The sequence below is a fragment of the Watersipora subatra genome, chromosome 1, assembly GCF_963576615.1.
Source record: "Watersipora subatra chromosome 1, tzWatSuba1.1, whole genome shotgun sequence".
Classification (NCBI taxonomy): domain Eukaryota; kingdom Metazoa; phylum Bryozoa; class Gymnolaemata; order Cheilostomatida; family Watersiporidae; genus Watersipora; species Watersipora subatra.
The window spans coordinates 63,148,029-63,168,583 of NC_088708.1; the positions used below are offsets into that span (position 1 = coordinate 63,148,029).

Consider the following 20,555-nt stretch of genomic DNA (forward strand, 5'->3'; position numbering starts at 1 on the left):
TGCTCATCTGGGCTTCTTCAATATGATTTTGGCTAATGAATCTTGGTCCCTGCAATCTCAGCTGGTCGTGCAAACGCGACTCAGCTCCAGTAACATGAGCGATAATGTTCCTAGCTTTAGCCAAGCCGGTTATAGCCTTATTAGCCAAGCTGACTTTTTCTGTCATAGCTGAGATGGTTTCAACTCTGTAGCTTTGGTCCTTTTAGCCAAGCTGACTATTTTCGTGCCAATGGTACTCAGCCGAATAATTTCAAATTGATCAACTAGTTGTGCATTCAGTTGGTTAGTGAATTCTTAGTCTAAACTTTAACTGCTAGTATTCCGCTGATTTCCCCCACACATTACCAAAAAAATAACTCTTTGTGTCAAGGTATTTCAATGTAGCCTTATATCAATGATCTAGGACTTAAAAAGGCTACTTTCAATAGAGAAATTGTCTCATATTCTTAAGTATACCAAGAAACAACTTATATTGTCGTATCTACTAATATTGGCTACTTTGCATATTGCTCATATCTAGCATCTATTGTTTGTATTAATGCTAATGGGTAAACAGCTATGGATAAGTGACAGACTCTAACAAGATACGTTCCTGCTCAGTATTGACTAGATAAAATGATGTTGTAATTTTGTTGGCACATCACACATGTCAATAAAAGTACCCTGAACTAAAGTCATGGTTTTCATGTAACTTTGTTTAACTACCGCGTATTTGCAGAAAGCACAATATGTAGTTTATTGTTCTACTTATATTATGTTTTACGGCTTATGAAACAATGTAAACACAGTTTGTCGATGACGAAAGTAGGCTGTCTCTAACCGTAGAATTCATTGATTTGATTTTGTAATAAGACAGTGAAAAGGTTAAAAAACATTTTCGAATAAAAGTGACTAACCTTGAATAAACTGATCGAACCATTGTTGAGCTGGCTGGGCAGATTTGTTCAAATTTAGTGAGTTAAATCCTAAATATGAATCAGCTCTGAACTAAACTAGCAGCTGGCCAAAATGAAAGGCACCCAAACAATGTACTTTTGAAAGTGACCAATATACAATGAGTGCTTTATTTTTTTAGACTTTATCAGCCTTTGCATATTCATAGAATTGTAAAGGCATTATGAGGCTTGTTTTAACGGAAAACTCAAACTTATTTCAAAATTATTGAAGTTCCAATCTATTTGTAAGTTTTTCTAATTTCTGAACAGTGCTTGCCAGACTGTTATGTTTTCATAACAAAATTTACTAATAAAATAACAGCATTCTATTCAATCATTGTCTATATTATTTTGCTGTTCATTACCATGACTAACTTGTATTACTTTTGTTTAGCTTATATGAAGTAAAGTACAGTCATACAGATAGACAGAGCCTTTTTTGTTATGTGTTAAGTTTTAATTATCTATGAAAATATAAATTTTATAGCTAATAGATAAAAAAGCTAATAATTTAATCAAAAAATGTTTTTTAAGCTTTTTTTAGTAGGCTCTGGCATTAGCTTTTCAAAAAATGTAAGCTTATTGATGACAAATATTGACCAAACTTCATTAATTGATAGAACATGAGAAGATGACAGCAACCCAGTAGATGTAATTGTTTTTTACTCCAGTTTGTTTCCCATAGATGGTAGAATTATTTGCACATTATCAAACATAGGTGACTGACAATGGAGTAGAAAGAAAAATAATGTCAGGGAAAGAAACTAAACAGAGAGTAAAAATGTAGATAGAGTGAAAGATAGGCTGATGCTGAGATAATGGCTATTCTTATAACATTTACTAAACAAATACAAGTCGCTAATCCATCGTTATTCATTTTAGTCTACTTGTGCTTTGCTTATCAACACCGCGCTCAACATTGTGCTTTGTGCTCAACACTATTTAACAAGTTTGTGGCTGAACGGAATATAAGTGCATAGATTTCTGAGTGTACTAGTTTGTATGATAAGATTTGGGAGAGTTACATACATCTGTATAACCTATCTATTCACTGTTTGGTATACAGTTGTGATCTCATAATTTCCAATTGAACAGTAGTGACTCTCTATTCGAGCTAGCACTACAATACATAGTTTTAATGTCTTTTGGAAAAAATATGCACTACACAAGCAAAGTAGCTACATATTACACCATTCTGGTATTCTACCTAAGTAAATAAATGTTGCAAAGGAAGATTATGTTGGAAAGTAAAAAAGAATGATTTGGTGATACCTAGCCATAAAAAATTGATTCAAATTCGACAGATCAAAGAAATACCGAATTATTTTTCTAGAAAAACTATTTGTTCTAAATGCTGACACATATTCCTGCAATCCTTCCTACCATCATCTTAAAAAAACTTACTCTGTAGGGGAGACTGATAGACTCTGACTCTTTCTACAAAGTAATCTCCAGCAAATTCAACCTTCCACCACTGTCGTAAGTCCTGCTCAGATCTGAAGCTGGTCGTAACGAGCCCATCAATAGCTTTCTCACACCCAGACTTGCTGCTCAACTGACTGCTGGATGAACAGCTCTTGTACAACACAGAAATCTGCTGACTTTGTACTTGATACACTGAAACATGCAGTGAATATGTAATTGACATCAACTCAATTAGACCTAGCATGGAAAAGAACTTTACAGTGTTTATACACATGTCTATTTTACTATCACAAACATTTAAAGATGATTTTGCACAAAATTATTTTACGCGTGAGGTGTTCTGAAGGTCAGGATGTTTCAATAATAAGTTGATTGAACTTGATCGTGGTTAAAATGCTTGAATAAATATACGCACGAAATGATGTCACTCACTGTCATTGCAGCACTATGTGATACCAACCATTGCGTTTAAATTGGAGAATTTTGAGGATTTATTCTGTCAGATTATTTGGAACTTTAGATTTGATGTTCACACTTTGTTTGTTTTGAGCATTTTACCCGTGATCAAGTTTTATCTATTTTAATCTTCAAACACCCTGACATTCAAATCACGTGAAACAAAAGAAAAGTCTGAATGATAGAAAAATACTGATAACTTTTGGTAAAGCTTGTAGAATTTTTGTCTAAAATCCACAAAAATCTGTTATTACTATACAAATCTAATAAGTTTTAAAATAGAAAAGAAACAAGCATGATTCAGCTGAGTTGTATTGAGTAGCAACACTACTAGTGTGATGACAATATGTCCTTATACAATATACAAATCCTCCTCCTATATACAAATAACCTCTTATAAAGATTTATGTTAAATAGATGCAAAACAACTAACTAATACAAACTACTTCAACATACCAGAGCAACACAGAAACATCCATAACAGCATTGTGTAGAGCGATCTAGACTTCTCCCCAGCTGCCATGTTTACTGAAACGTTGTTCGCTAAAGCTGTGCTGATAATCTTGTGGATATAAGCTATGCATGCACAATGAATATTTACTCTGTTTAACTTCCTTCTTGCTCTCTATTATTCTATTAATGCTCATTGTGAGCTAATGGTCTTCATACACAAACGCAATCTCACTCGTCTTATTTCATTCAAACGCATTTAACCTACACAACATTCTTTAGCTCAAATTAGCTCATTTAAGGTTTGAAAATCTCAGCTGTTTTTTAATAATAAGCTACCGTGTGTGTTTATACTTTGTTGGCTAGCCACAGTGACATGTTGCTATAAGACAAGCATAACATGCAAAACTATGCAGTGAATCATATTTCTAACTATCAAAAACAAAACATAAAGAATATCACTAGCATTTAGTAATTGGTTAGTGTATAGAAATGAGAGGTCATGGTTGGTAACTTGTTGACTCTTTACAATAATTGTAGCGCGCACCTGAAAATACTATTCACCGATAAATTGACTGCATTGTTAAGCTCAAGTACATCCAATAGTTTCAAAAAAATTCTTCTCACTCAGTTTTTGTGCTGCTTTTAATGACTACTACAATACGAACAATGTCTCTATCTATGTCTGTCCAAAGTCAAGATTAGAATATACCATCAGGATTATTACCTAAAAATGTTTTGATTTTGCTTTACAACAGTCTGATCAACAGTAAAATTATCTATTGTATTGAGGCTTAGGGAAATGCACCACGGAGTCACCTAAATAAAATTTTTGTAATTCAAAATCGACTATTGAGAATAATTTTTAGTAAACCTCCCACCTATCATACTTCTGATCTTTACAAAAAAGCAAATATTCTACCTATTCATGAATTATATATTTTACTTATTTGCACGTTTGCTCATTCTGAATTTAAAAGCTATGTTAAATCTAAGCCAGGTCCACCTTATGATACCAGAAACTCTCAATCTTCTCTTTCCTTGCCCCCTTCGACCTCCGCTGTTGGCCACAGGCGTTGTGGTTACCAGCTGGCGGCTGCCTAGAACGGACTGCCGGTCGGATTGAGGCGGATTGAAAATCACACTGTTTTTCAAACTACTCTAAAACAATGGCTCCTTGACTCTCTGACATAGCTTTTTTGTAGTAAATGATCTTTGGTTTTTGTCGACTGTCTACCCGGGCTCTGCACCTCGACTAGCTACGCTATTGTGCATGCGGGCCCTCATCATTAAATATAGATTGATTTTTCTATTATGTTTTTTTTTGATTCTTTGATAAAAATACAAACAAACAAACCAGAAGTTAGGCTAAAATATTGCTATTTAATGGACTCAAATTTGCGTTACTCAGGTTAGTAGCCAAACACCGACAACCACATTCATCTACCAACTTTCAGTATTCATGAATAATCGTACAAATGTTTGTTATCTGTGCTTTATCAGCACACCTAATCATCTTCTAATTCACAGTTAACTGTCAGAGGTTGAGTGCACAGTAAATACTCTATACAGACTTGCTAGTGGCTATTGGTAATATATAGTAAAGCTACTTTTCATTTCCTTGTGCTATTAATATTTTGTATAATAAAGCTGTATACCATTTGCATTGCAAACCTAGACAACACTTTTATTTAGTCCTTAGTATACCTTTTTAGAGTCTCTGTAGCTTATTCATTTTGTGTCAAATTGATAGCGCAATATCTTTTCATGGGCTGTGTTGCCTTCATGCTTGATTGAAGGTTTATATCAAAATGTTATAATTTTAGCCTTCAGAAATCTCTTCTGTACTAACTCGTAAGTCTAAGATCACATTCTTGTTTAAGCTCAATTACCCCAAACCAAATTTACTTCAGGTTTGATAACGCAGATGTCATTGCTTGTACTAATTACAAATTAATTTATTGTAGCATTGAACACATGTTTAGGGTAAATAAATTAATTGAGTTGTTTTCTCTGAGGCTGCGTAGTAGCACAACTCTATAATTACTAACTTGTTGAGCGCTATGTCTTTGCATAAGAATTCTCCTCAGCCAGAACACTGCTAAAACAAGCTGCACAAAATCTTTAACTGGCATGTTGATATTTTGTGACTGACTACCTTATTACAAGATAGTTGCTGAAGTGCATATAAGCACTCGTAATATAATATTTTGTGCAACAGAATTTAAAATATGTAGCTAGCAGAATCTTTTTGTATGTGAAACACCTGAAGAAAAGATTATTCATAAAAAATGCCATAGATGTGTTTGGGTACCTCAACATTTTAATACAATATGAGATGATCGGTGAACCATGAGTTTTAACTTAAGTTAATGCTATCCCAAGTTGCCACAGTCGGTAGGAATGCAGCTAGATAAAACTTAAGTGTGCTTCTATAAACGTTGCAAATGTTAAAATGTTGTGTTTAGTGAGCCAGCAGATAAAACTCATACAACAGGATAACACAGTCAAAATAAGAATGAAAAATATTTATAAGTGTTAAATACTGATAAAAAAGATATATAACTTTGGACAATATAAACATCAATAAATTTATTTTATTATTTAGGAAAACCTGGTTAGTATGTAAAATAAGTATTCATAGCTCAGTACATGATAGCACAACTTCAGGTTACAACCATTTTTCTTAAGTGCGAGCTAGTAGTAAAGTAAATGTGATACCACTCAGTTGTTTGTGTAAAATGTGATGTTAAAAGAGCATACACATAATACTCAAGCATCAAGAAACCAGAGAGACTAATAACTGAAGATGAGTTATTCTGTTAGAGATTGTCTTAAATTTCAGGCACTTGTGAAAGTGAGCAACATATTGTAGAGATACAGGTAGTCCTCCTGTAAAAAGAGAATAAATTATAACTTAAAATGGTTGAAAGAATAATAAATTTAAACTGGTTTCACAGTGTTTATTGTGGTGAATACAACGTTATATAGAAAAGAGTGGTAGTGGTTATGTCAAAAATACAAGCAAGCCAGTTCATTTTGTTTGACTAAAGACCATAAGCAAACCTGGTAATACAATATAACATAGATATCAGTATTAGTGTGAAGGGGTGGTCACACGAGAGCTGAAACAAATTAAACGATGCAAAACGATGTTGCTGTCAGCTGTAAACTGTTTGGCCGAAGACATTTCTGGCCGAAACAACCCATTTTAGTCATGCTCAAAGTCTCGTTGCCAAACCCTTGCTCTTATTGGCTGGTTAAAATTATTTCTATCGAGCACGGGACACATTTCTTCATCTGTGGGTGTGAGCAAAGTTAAAAAAGAAATGGGAGGATATTTTTATTTCGTTAAATGATCAACCTGAAGCAATTTTTGACAAGGCTCACCTGGACTTGTGATTGTGTTACATAAATGTAAGATGTTGCACGTAAGTTTGGCATCAATGTAAGATAATGTTTGTGGTTTTCTTTTGTGTAGAATAAAAGTAATGTGTCATACCCATCCTGATAAAGAATCGTTGACTGATTTAGTTATGTAAAACCACAGTGCTATGATGAAGATTGTTTTTGTTCGTTATGTACTCAGCATAGAAAAATATTCTTATGTTAACAAAAAATATAATTTTGTTGATGGGAAGGATTGGCAAAATTTTTGTATCGGGTAATTTATTTTGAGCAGCTTAACTCTCTTTGGATAAGTTTGCTGCGTAGTTATAATTAATAAATGTTCTTCAAAGTTTTTGGTTTACAGTAGAAATATTTAGCTCAAATACATGAAAACTACCAATGAAACAATGAAACAGTGTCTTGTCTCCATGCGTAAGGTATCTAGTAGTGCTGCACGATATCTTTGCATGTATATTCGATTATTTGGTCTCAAAATATATCGAATATCAAAAAATATTGGACATTGGAGTTGTTTTCTTTTGATATATAGTGTTTAGACTTTAACATGAACGATGTGAGAGGATATTGGTTAATATCGGTTGAAAAAAAGGATTTGTCACCTCGTTGCAATAAAGAAAATAGACTATTCCGTGTTTGCAAAATAAAGTCTGTCGATAATTTGATAAAATATCGGCTTCAATATTCATATTGACTTGAAAACTGATCAAATATAAAATCATCTACTGAAATATATCGTCATATCGAATTATATCGTGTTATCGTGCAGCACTAGTATCTAAAAAGCAAAGTGATTTCGGATGCCATGTGACATGTGGCTTAGCCAAACCGAAGTAAAACAACCTCCGAACCAAACCAAACCTAAGTCGGTGCGGCCTTCGCGTGACCACGACTTTAGACTGTCCTATACAAACATTCATTACTTTTTGAAACCTAAACAGAAACATTCTTCATAAATGGTAGCTTAATGAATAGCACAAGTTGTACTAGCTATACACTGCAAAGGCAAGATTTTAACTAAGCAGTTAGCATATGAAGTTGGTCTCAGAGAAATTATTTTGCTATTATATAAAGTAAATATGCTGTGCGCCAGTCAAAGGAACTTGTTTGCTAAGTCCTAAGATAGCTTGTTACTTACCAGAGTAAAATGAGAGATGGTTTCCTTAATTTGCACAGCCAGGAAAGCACCATACACATCTACCATCATTTCAGCTCTAACTTTCTCAATAGCATTGTAGGCTGCCACAAAGAACCTTGCTGTTCCCAATCTCTCTCTGAAATTTAAAAAAATAAAACTTTTGTGTGAATGCTCGATCAAATTTATTCACTGTACTGGGACTAACATTAAAAAAAATTGAATTGGAAAAAGAGGTCTTCGCAGTTTTTTTATTGGTGCACTAGTGTTCTTAAAATGGCAATACTAATAAAAATGCATAATTTCCCAGCTTTTCCAATGGTTTGAAAATTGATAATTGTGCGCGAGTGAGTGTGAAATTGACAGTCGCCTACGAGTTTACGTGCACTCGCAATGTTTCATTGCATTTAGTTTACAGCTGAAGCGTAAAAAACAACAAAAATACAAACACAAAGCAAAAGGTACTGTTTGGTAGTTGATGATTAGCGGCAGGACCGTTCATAGGCAGTTTACTAAAAAACACACACAGTTATGACATCACACAGATGAATGAACATCAATAGCAATGCAGTTATTGGCCACCCACAAACACTCAGCCAGCTTTACTTTTATTACATCTGAACCAAAGTTATAAAAGTCATATAGAGATTTATTGAGTAATTAAGCTGCAGTGCGCAACATTGACTTTTGACCTTTACAAGGTTAAAGTATTATGTTTTTAAAAGCATTGCTTTTAATGTTCGCGCTACAAAAAAAATTGACAGTGTTTTAAATATTGTCTAAATCTTGCAAAGTTGAAGAACTAAAAATGTAACAACTTTAAATAACTATAATGTTCAAATCTTTTAAGTTTAGTCTGGGTCAATAATTGGGATCAATCAGTATATTTCAATAATAAACAAATTTCAAATCATTGATGAAATGTAGCACAAGCTGCAATTCGACAAGTATTGTCACACGGAAAAATGCTCAAAAAAGCTGATAATTACAGTAACTGATGCCTCCGATTTATTTTTTCAGATAATCTTTACAGTAGCTTTGTGTAATACTAAAATATTTCCAAACACTGTTGAGCCGGTATGGCCTAAACTTTTTTCCATAAAGCAGTATAAGTTAAAAAAATAAATTACAGATTAATCATTGTTTTGGTGTCAAATTGCCCTTTCAAATGGTACTTCATCAAAGGTACACATTTTAATTTACTTTAATTTTGGAAAATGGCTTTGAAATGATTTTATGATCAGCTGCTATTTCTGTAGGCTGTGTATGATCCTTTTGCGGAAATTGTCATTTTGTTAATGAAGATTAAACCACATGAATCGGGCAATTGTTTTTGAAGGTTGTAAAATTTTATAAATAAGGTTTTTGGCTAATTAGGGCGAGATTGTTTGCCATGCACCATTTTTCAATTTTCTCTAATTCAGTTTGTAAAATTTTAAATCAAAACAGTTTTATTGTCAGCAACAGGTATGCAATTTAGCGAAGGAGCACAATTCACCTGATCATAAATAAATACAATGAAGAAAAGTAGGCTCATGAAAGAAAATTGTGAAACATCAATTTTTACAGGTTTTAGGAATGAAGATGTGTTATCATTATTCACATATTTTAAATGATTGGTTAAATATTTGGTATGAAATTGCAAGAATCATTAGAAAAGTGGTGAAATTTATGTTTGTTAAGAAAAATGGTGCGATCGACCAGATTGAAAGTTTTTGACAAACCGAAAAAACCATCTGTACTGTGCCTGTATCAAAATCTGTATAACAACATTTGCCTTTCTAACTTTTAATCTTTACATACATGTATGAGAAAAATGTTTTCTGCAGGTCAAATAAATCAAAAAAACAACTATAAAAGGATTTAGATATAAATGTTAAATAATTAGCAAGTCATAGCTAAATTAGGTCTGTTTTGCCATGATTGCAAAAAGTTGATTTAGTAATGATTCAAATAATACGAAATGAGAAAACAAAATAAAAATCATGTATATGCTTAACTGATAATAACAATTATTGCCTAGCAGTGTGTGAGTGGCGTGGTGTGGTGTTGTTTGATGTGTGTGTACCAAAAAGTTACTGTTCCACCAAAAGGTATCTATTAAAACATTGAATACGGCAATACTGGTACCTCTTGACATGGGTACAAATATACAAATACGATACCGTAGTGTTTTTTTTCTGACATAATGGTGAGATATTTGAAAAGCCATTTATTTTCAAGTTAATAACATTGGCCCATGTAAAAACTACTTACCTTCACCAGGATTTATCATTTTAACCTTACGGAGAGACGGAAATAGAAGATCACAAAAACGCAAAAAAACATCACATTTCATAGAGTTAACAAAATTCATAGAGTTTCAAATAATACATAACTTAGTCTGTTTAAACACTACATGGTATATGATAGTATTTTTGATCAGTATGCTTTGCGTAACTTATTGGTGGACTCATGGTTAACAGATTTGCAGACACAAATCCATGAGTTCAAATTCATCAGGAGACTGAATTTTAATTCCAAGTTTTAATTAGCTTTAGCTGGACATACCGACGGAAAAACGACAGACGACAGAAGAAAGACAACAAAATTTAAGAAATTTTGATAGACAAGTGTGTATATTTATATATATATGTATAAATGTATATATTGTGTATATACAAATCTATATATATATTTTTCAAAATTTGTCGTATGTGTATTCGTGTATTTGTGTATTCGCCATTTTGATTGCCAAGGTATAGCTATTATTTTAGCATTGCACCCACACATAATGAAGCTTCGGTGAAGAAATATTTTTGCACCTACATGTATGTATATGTGGCATGATGGTTCTTCGACTTTATTTTGGTAAGGCAAGTTTTTTCAGCCCAAAATATTGACCATAGCTTATCTAACAACTTAAAATTTGACGATTTGTGTAGCAATGATATACGTTATTAGGAGATATCCGTTGCTCGTCATGGCGAGTTCAGCGTCATCCGTTACAGTAAACCGGTTTTGCAAACCAACTCATTTAATGATAAAATATTAGCTAAATGACGTAGGCTTATTTATTGATACAATGCGCTCACGGGTTACTATGACCCTATAAACACGATGCTCTTTGCCAAGTTGTATCAACAAGCATTTCTCTCGAAATAAATAATTAGCAATTGGAGCGCTTTTCATTTGGTCGTACTGATTTTTATTTTGTTTTTGATATTTGCATAAATTGTATCAAATAATCTGTTCCGTAATCTTTTCCAGCTACATTGTGTTTCCTTGATTTTTGTTTGGTACTTTGCGTTCCACATTCATGTGTTCCAAACAAAATTTTTTCTTATATTAGTTTACAGCTTTTATGTTATTTTTTAGTTCTATTTAAAACATCTTTGATCATATGAGTAATTTTCAATTTGTTATTAAACGTTTGTTTTAATAGCACTATAGTACATTTACAAGCACATTTTTCTTTCCTCAACAAATGAACAAGCACATTTTTCTTTCTCCTCAACAAAGTTGTTACACCCGTGTTTCACAAAAGTTCTTATCAGTGCCTGCTTTGTTTATTAACTTACAAACCTTTTCATTTAAATCTAACCAATTAGTTAATCGTGATTAATTTCACATTTAGCAACAAACATTTGTAAAATTTATTTAAGATTAGCTGTTACATTGTATGTAAGATTTAATGGACTATTGTGTAAGATAAGAAGTATCAGTTACTCTTCACTTCTCTTATATTTACATTTTTATATCAACACTAGCTGTACTACCCAGCGTTGTCCGGGTAATTAAAAATATTCTGAACACAAAATTTATTTGTATTTAACACAAAAAAAATTTGCCATTCTAACTTTCAAATTTCATATCATGAAGAAAATGCTTTATGCAAGTCAAATAAATTAAAAAAATAAAACCACTTTAAAAAAGTTTAGATGTAAATTTGACATAATTAGCAAGTAATAGCTAAATTAAGTCTGTTTTGCTACGATTACAAAAAAGATGATCCGGTAAGAATACAATTAATACAAACTGAGCAAACAAAATAAAAACATTGAATATGTTGAATTGATAATACCAATTTTTGCATAGCAGTGTGTGTATAAAAAATGTTACTACTCCATCAGAAGCTATGTAACAAAATTTTTATCATGATATACAATTTGAAAGTTAGAATGACAAATATTGTTATATGTTAGATATAAATCAATTTTATGATCAAATACTTTTTTATTACTCAGTCAATGCCGGGTAACACAGCTGGTAGGTAATGCAAGTATATGCATTAATTTCTCTAAAGTATTCTTCTTTTTTTTAAAACAGGTAGTTTATAAGTTGCCTAATTATACTGGGATGTGTTTTGCTACTTTTGTTTGTAGAGAGAATATTTTTTTGCAATCTTTAAACACTCTGGCAATTTTCAGAATTATTATATTATTAAGGTCTGTGATAATGATAAGGAAAAAAAAGAATATTCTTTCAACCGTTTAACAGAAAGATTATCCCATTCTATTGCTTTTGTATGGTCAAATGGTTTATCACTTTTAATCTATTATCCTCTAAGATCTGTTTAAACTAAAATTCAGTGTTAGATTTTGGTACTTGTTGTAGAAAGAATTCAAAAGTTACATTGTATTTAGGAAATTTGTGTGCGAGATCCATTTCATCATTGCTAAAATAGTTGTAAATACATTCAGAAAACTCAGAAGAATCTGTAATTTTGGTGTTCTCTACATCTATGGCTCTGGTAGTGAGATTGGAACTGCGGAAATCTCGATTTAGAATTGTTCGTAAAACTTCCCACTTGTATTTGACATTCTGTTAACTTTTTTTCCTACTTGTCACAATAACATTTTGAATTTACCTGCAGAAATTCCATAATGAAATAATTTTTAATTTTGCAATGTTCAAATAAAAGCTGAGCCTCCAAACACTTTTGTTTAAATTGCTTGCGTTGTATACCTTTTTTTGAAACTAGTTTCAACAACCTAATTTATTGAATACCGTCTTTGCCTGTGTTTTTAAATCTGTTATAACTTAATGGAAACATTAAAGCTTTGGTTAAGATCGCTTTATTGTATCATTCATTTCAATTAAAATTTTCATGCTTTTGATTGAAAGATGTGTAGACCATCTGTAAAATAAGGCAGGTTGAATACAAACATTTAAATTGATGTAAATACCACTAACTGAACAAAAATGGTTAATTGTTCAAGAAAATATTATCTTTTCAATGAAATTTGGGAAAGGTTTCAGAAGACTCTTTTTGCTTTTGCCTAGTCTGGTCGGAGACATGATTGTGTTGTAAAAACTAAAAGTAACAAGTATTGTTGAGAGCTTTAGAAAATATTTGTTCAAATAATCTTCTTGATTAAGATCTACATGTATGTTTATGACACCCACAATTGTTTTATTGAATAGTAAATTTACATGAGGTGCTCAAAGGCTGTTAAGAAAAAACTGGCAAGTTACCAAAGGGCGTGCAATAAACAGCAGCACTGTGAGTAACACACAAGTAATATAAGCCTCTTATTTGCCTATCTGATGCTACTTACGATTCAATGACACATATTGTGCTTTCTGTGTCACCTTGAATCTGACTCTCTACAACCCTCAGGTAGTAAAGTAGAGAGTTGTAGTCTGGCTGGCCATCCAATTCCCCATCAGTCCAATTGTTTACAATCATCAGGTTCACAGATCTGCCCTGTAGTAAGAGTACAGTCACGCAGTCACATTATGTAATGACAAAATAGTGTTTTCAGATGACATATTAGCATGCATCCAATTTTTAAATTTTATCTTATGCGGTAGGTATTGCTATTTGCAACTTAATAGTTTAAAAAAACTGTCAAAAAATTATAATATGCTTAACTAACATTTCGAGAAGGCTACCTGCCTTATCTTGAAAATTGCATATGTATTAATATTTTTGGCTGAACATAGAAATGAACAGTACGCATTAAATAATCTTTGCTATAATAAACATCATTACTATCTATCCGATGCCACATCTAGATGTTACAAAAAAATGCATCACACAGAAATTAAAATCAGATATTCCACTAAGCAGCCAGTTCTACTACCAACTGTACAACGCCACCAGCTTGCTGCATTGATGAATAATTTTGAGCGATTGCAGATGATAATCTTTATTTCTACCCACGAAACTTCTATAGTACTAGTATTATATTAATAGATCATTGCCTAAGTTGTCAGAGTTATGGAAGTCTCTAGAACAACTAATGAGATGCCTTAAAATACACCTTCAACAACAATATATAGACTTACATTCACTTTTAACTCAAACACTTGTACCAGCTCATTAATCTCTGAAGTTGTCCTCTCAACTAGAATCTCACCAACGGTTAAAGTTTTTATATCAGCATCAGGAATACATCCAGTTGTCTAAAATTTGTAGTAGTGATATAATATCAAGTAACAAACCAACTAGAGAAGAAAGAAACTCTATTACGTGTAGATTACAAATATTGTGTTTATACAATTATAATGACCATGTCCAAAAGTGCTAACTGTATGCAGAAAATATTAATCTAGGAACATAAACCGGTGATTCAAAATATTTACATAACACAAATAAAGTGGAAATAAAGTGTGATTTGTCTCAAAAGTGCGCTGTGGTCATAGCATGATTGCACGTACAGTACATTTTCTTATCAGAAAAAAGAGGAAAATACGAAAAGAAAATAGTTAACACTTGAACACTGATGACATCTCAATCCACAGTTCTAGCAGCTAGCTTTCCTTTACTTTCCTTGAAAATTTTTGGCAAGAAACACAGTATTGAGAAAATGATATCAAAATGCATTTTAGCCCAGTGTTTAAAATGACTACTGAAAAATAATAAAGAGCGCCATACTAATCTGCACCCAAAAAATTTGTAGTGGCAAATGTTCAGTCTTGGTGCAATCACTTGCGCTATTTCTGAAGAGAGTGTAGCAACAACCAAATCTTTAAACAAATTTGTGAGAATATGTATCAGCCCTAAGTTTTGTGAGAGACTTAGTTAATGATACAAAAAATTAAAGGGAAGCACAAGTAACAAAAATACACCTGTCAATTAACCCATTGTAGTAAAATCTGCAAAATTTGATGAGAGAAGCAACTGCAGTACCATACTAAATAGTACTACTATGGCAAAAAGTTTATCAAGGCTCACCACAGACAGCTCTTTGTTATGTAGAACACCAAAAAGGTGAAACCTCGTTTAAAAGGCTCCTTGAATATGCAAGCTTCTAGGCACAAAGGAAAGGTAAGTCACATTTACAAGGCAAGCCAGCAGTGCTAATTTTCTAGCCACCAAACACTCTACCAACTAGTTTTGTAAGGTAGAGGTATTGCCGTACCTGAGCGGGTATTGCTTGTGAAATTACAGGTGCAAACACACTAAGCAATCTTATCGCGTGTGTCATGAGAAGCGCCAAAATATTGCTAGTGAGTTGCATGCCTAAGCACAATTCATCAATTCACCAGCAAATGATAACTTGGGCATGCTCAATAGCTGCAATTGAAATTTTGTATCATCAGTTTTTTTGGAGTTGTTAATAAATTTAAGTCAATATGGCGCCTTCTAGACAAAGACGTAAGGAACTTTTGCTTTTGTTATTTGGCCTATCTCACTTTCACGAATTTTATACTGCAATAAAAACTAAGAAAAAAAAAGATTATGGCATTTTTACTGATAATATTTTACAGATTTTGTATGTAGTTTACTTTATTATAGTACACTTTCATTTTTAATATTATAAATATTTACCATTTTTGAGAAGGTCAGTCAGTCTGTGCAACGATTGACAACCAAATGTTTGTTTTCAACCGTCGTACAGGACTGGGTGTGCTCCTATTGAATCTATGACCTATTATATGTTCATTATGTTGAAGTTGCAATCACAGCAAAACAGCAACCTGTTTTTGCTGTAAACTGGTGAACATTGATACAAACATTAGCAGGCATAGAACTGCAATCTGGAGAAAATCAACCGATTGATCTAATGCGGGATAAAGTTGTAGTAGAGAATATCTAGCAATATCGCTCTGCATAAGCTCCCTGAGAGACTCCTAGCACAGACTAGCGCCACGCAGCGCGCTATCACACTAAATATCGCCTAGTGTGCTTGCACCTTAACCGAGTGAGTGAAATGCCAGTGCTACTAACTGTATACATATTTTTACTTTGAGTTTGGCCTATTTTTCATACCTTTTTTTTAAACTTTATAAAATTTTCATTTGATTCATGCATTAATTTATTACTTCCCACTTTTTTTTAAATTACCTTTTTTATTATTTATTTTGTATATAAATTGATTACATAGTAGCAAAATTTATTGCATGAACATGCATGTCAACTATGCAAATTTTAGATGGCTTTTTCCACAAAACTCATTCCAATAGAGGAATAATTTAATAATTTTATTAGTTCACATGCACTTTGCCACAATTTGAGAGAAAAGAGGCTACATTAAAATAAGTCATTTAGAAGCTGCATGATAGATGATAATACTTGGTGTCTAAGTTAAGTGCTATAGTGAAAGTTAGATGTAACTTTTATGACAGGAAATGGTCTTTCAACTGAATTTGAATGAACATTTTCTGTGCCTCAATGCCTTAGATGGCCATCAAAAAGAAAAATGCTGAAATCAAGAATAATAGTGTAAGGCAAACTGGCACTTTAAAGTAACTGAACTCAACTTAATGAATCAAAACCTAAACAGTTTTTCAATAATCAACTCAAAACAATTAAACTATTAGAAGACCCCAAAACCCATCGGCAAAGTATTTACAATAGCAATGGTAAACAGCAAAACAGATTCCTTCCAACTGATTGTGTGAATGCACTATAGGTCACAGATTTTTTTCATATAGTAGATAAGTACATGCATAAATGAAGATATACAATATTTCTCAGGTCAATGGTGACAAAACTGTGGCATGTTAGATTAAAAGAAAACACAGTGGACCGCTGAACAGTAATTAGCTAGCTAAACATATATGAAAATTCTTTGTAGTTGCTTTTAAGATGGGAAAATTACAATTAAACTCTTTGCTTATACAAAGTTATTAATTGATTGTACCGAAACCTTTGACATGAAATGGGAATATTAACAAACAGTAAACCAATTTTTATGCAAGTTGCTTATAAAATATGTTTAGTTAATTAGGTTTATTATTTCACTCTTGTCTTTTTCTTTCTATCTTTCCCTATATGTAGATTTTGTTTCAATTACCCTAATCTTTCCATATTTTACTCTCTGACGTCCTCCTACCCCGTCTTTTTTTACTTATTTTTCCTCTTTTGTTTGATTTATTTTTGTTTTCATTTATATAACCAGAACTTCATAAAGATTTGCACCGAAGTTGCTATATTTTTTATCTAACTCATTGTAGTGGTTGAAAACTGAATAACCATTTTAGACCAGCTATTATCAATAATGAAGTAAATGATGGAATTCAAATTTTATTATGCTAATAAAAAAATACTATTTTTAGTTTAGAAATCTGGCTGCAATGAACATTAAAACTTCTGACAAATATTAGAAATACAGATGATTAACCACAAAATCAGGTAAGTCGTACATTGCCCTGTAAAAGTCTTAATTTGTTCCTGTGATAAATTTGGACTAGCCTGGTAAAAAATAATTTCATCTATGTCATTATTTTAGCAGCTTATAATTTTACTTCTGCAAAGCACTCAAAACAATTTAAAGCTTTATTATTATTTAATCACAACATAAAACAGATAATTAAATAATTTGAACTATATTATTGTAGAATAATAATAAAAAAACTATAGGACACTGCATACGTTTTAGCAAACAGGTTTGAAACTAGCTATGAGTATGGAACACGCTTAATAACCGGATCTGTCAGCGTAAAAGAAAAATGCAACAAAAACTGGTTGAAATTTGTAATAATTACCTGAGATCCTAACATAGCAATTACTTTGATGTCTTCAGACCAGATCATTTTCCAAAATGCCTCCACCTGGTGCTCCTTTAGTGCTGATCCAATGATAAACTGACCTGCCCTTTTGTAACTCTACAATGTTCATATTATTCAAAAATAGTTGTAATTTTATGATTATTTTTGAAGTGAGCCAATTGGTCACTGTTGCACACTTTCTATGACCTTTATACTTGAGCTGTTTTAATTATTCATACTAGAGTAATTTATCCCTGGAAATGTTTATTAGTCAGTATTAATTATTAGTCAGTCATTACAGAATCATTCTATATTAGATGGGAAATTGTCAGCACCTGTATTGGGCCAGTCTAGCGATTGAATTGCTGCATTAATACACAAGTTTTTAGCTTATTTGTAAAAGTATCTGATGGTTTTAGAGCTTAATGTAAGTCAACCTTTTGATCGGTAATGAAAATATAACCCAGGTCATGTAATTTACGTTATATTTGCCTTTAGCTTGACCAATCTGAAATAATTTTTAGCAATAAGCAGCCTACATATCCAGTATTGAGTGGTTTGTAATATGGGTTTATTAAAGTATCACGGATAGCGAAAAAGCAAAAAAGAGAAAATCATTTTCAACATATTTTTTTAAAGAGGTCAAGCAAAGCTTTAAATAAGAATTAAAACCTAGCTGGAAAGTTTTACATGAGATAAATTTTTAATACATTAAGTACAGAACGCAGTGATTTGCATGCTGTCGCTTTTTAATTACAACTCTTTTTATTAAGGCTCATTCATAAAAATATACTACATTTTCGCTAGTGCAATAGAGAGGCAGAACAACCAGTCTCTTTTGGCAGAAATGAGTTCCAAAAGAAGATGTAATAAGAAAGTTGTAATAATAGTATTATACTTTAAAAAATTTTTAAAGGCAGCAATAAAAGAAAATTAAATAACTATTATTGTACTTTAAGTGAACTGGTCAAAAAGGACACTTTTTTCTCCGCATTCTCTATAGTGTATTCTTATCATTTGATACACACTAAACTCCTAATTAGTGTTTTTATATGCAAACCATAATCTGAAACCTATTGTCTGCTAACAGAGAATCATTAGTGTTGTCGTTAAAATATAAACTAGACAACTATTGCAGCATTGTGAGTGTCTAGTAACGTGAGTCCGGTGTTTCTCAACTCATGCATTTCATTCTGTCAATCTATCAGTTGTAATTGTTTGATAATGGTTTGGAGCTATATGTAGTTTAGAGAATACCATTATTAGACTGCAATTTACACAGTATTACATTATTACATTATATTCATAATAGATACCATTTGCCATATTGTATTTATAGCTCACATCGGTATGGTGAGAGAAAGGCGATTTACTTACATCAAGAATGTGGAACCTATCTGGTCCTGTCAAGCCATGTGTCAAACTGTCTAAAACCATGCAAGTTAAGACTAATTACAAATAGACAATATAGAGGATCAGATTCAAAGCTAAATATAAAACAGCAGTGTGACATAATAATAGCCTTCTCCTAACTTAATAAATAAACAAGAATTAATAATTCAAGTATGCTGAAGACTACTAGCTGTGTGTTATTTATACCCCTCAATTTTATTTAATAAAAGCTATTGATTTTTAGAGAGTTTGAACACTTTTTGCACTAACCATGAAAACAATATTATTCACCAACATGAATGAGTATGTAAGCTCTTTCAACAGAAACAAAATCAAAAAACCAAACTGTATTACCTTTTGTTTGTAGACCACCTTCATTAGATTCCGCCTTCATCAGCAATTTTTGGATTCGCTGTAAAATATTTATACAAAAAAATTAAGGTTGATTTAAAAGAAACCATTAACACAGACCATTTAGGAAAAGATCGTAGTTCAGTGTACAGGGTGCAAAATTGTCACCCATGCATTGATGGTTAATGTCATAAAATAACAACTGATGGTGTTAGAAAGGTATTTAACAAGAAGTGCTTCTGCGTTACTACAGTCCAAAGTTAGTAACTCTTGTTTTGAAAACTTTCCTAAACTCTCTCACTGGAGTCTCGGGTTAGAATAAGCTGTGAGTATATTATTTGTACCACTTTCAACATACTTGCATAGATGCTAATCATAATATCTCAATTCTAAAATGTATTATTTGACTCACCATAGCCCTAGTCTGTTTTATAATTCAAAATGAAATTGCGTATTAAAAGTGATGTCTGCAATGCATGTCCACTACAAGTATTTTATCAAGCTGTTGTTAATGCTGTTCAAGGATTCATAGAGTGAAGGATAGATAAAAACATTACAGCATAACATCCCAGCTAAAATAGAAAAAAAGTAACAAATACTATTTTTTTCCAATTTTTAGCGTTGCTATAATTGTCACTCTAATCGTTGCTAACACCCATAAATTTGAGGCACTACTAATGCACCTGTTTAAGGGCAGTTAGCTGAACTCAGTATTCATATGTAGATAAGTCAGGACACCATGTTCCAGGCTATTGTAAATGACATCTTTGCTTTAATAGTGAGAAAAATAATTAAATAATCAACACATTCAGTTTATATTAATTTGTATTGCTCTGGCTTTACACAACACCATTTATTGAGAGACTTATATTGGAAACATTTGAGGTTGGTTGTATCATGTCTATTATAACTTTGCAACCACATTATCGTTGTTTTACAGTTTAAGAAACAGTAGTTTGGTCTTTGGTATGAAAAAAACGATCTTTTAAATTTTTCCACATGCTTGGCAAAAATATACTCAAGAGTTAAGTGCAAGGCTTTAGAGACATGAAAATAACATTAAAATTGTCTGATACAGTATG

At 32.2% G+C, this 20,555-nt stretch overlaps 1 protein-coding gene across 1 annotated transcript in view; it reads left to right on the top strand.

Annotated features, from left to right (window-relative positions):
* Positions 1-20,555, top strand: part of LOC137402059 (uncharacterized) — a 263,439-nt gene that overhangs the window by 116,681 nt on the left and 126,203 nt on the right. The window lies entirely within an intron of this gene.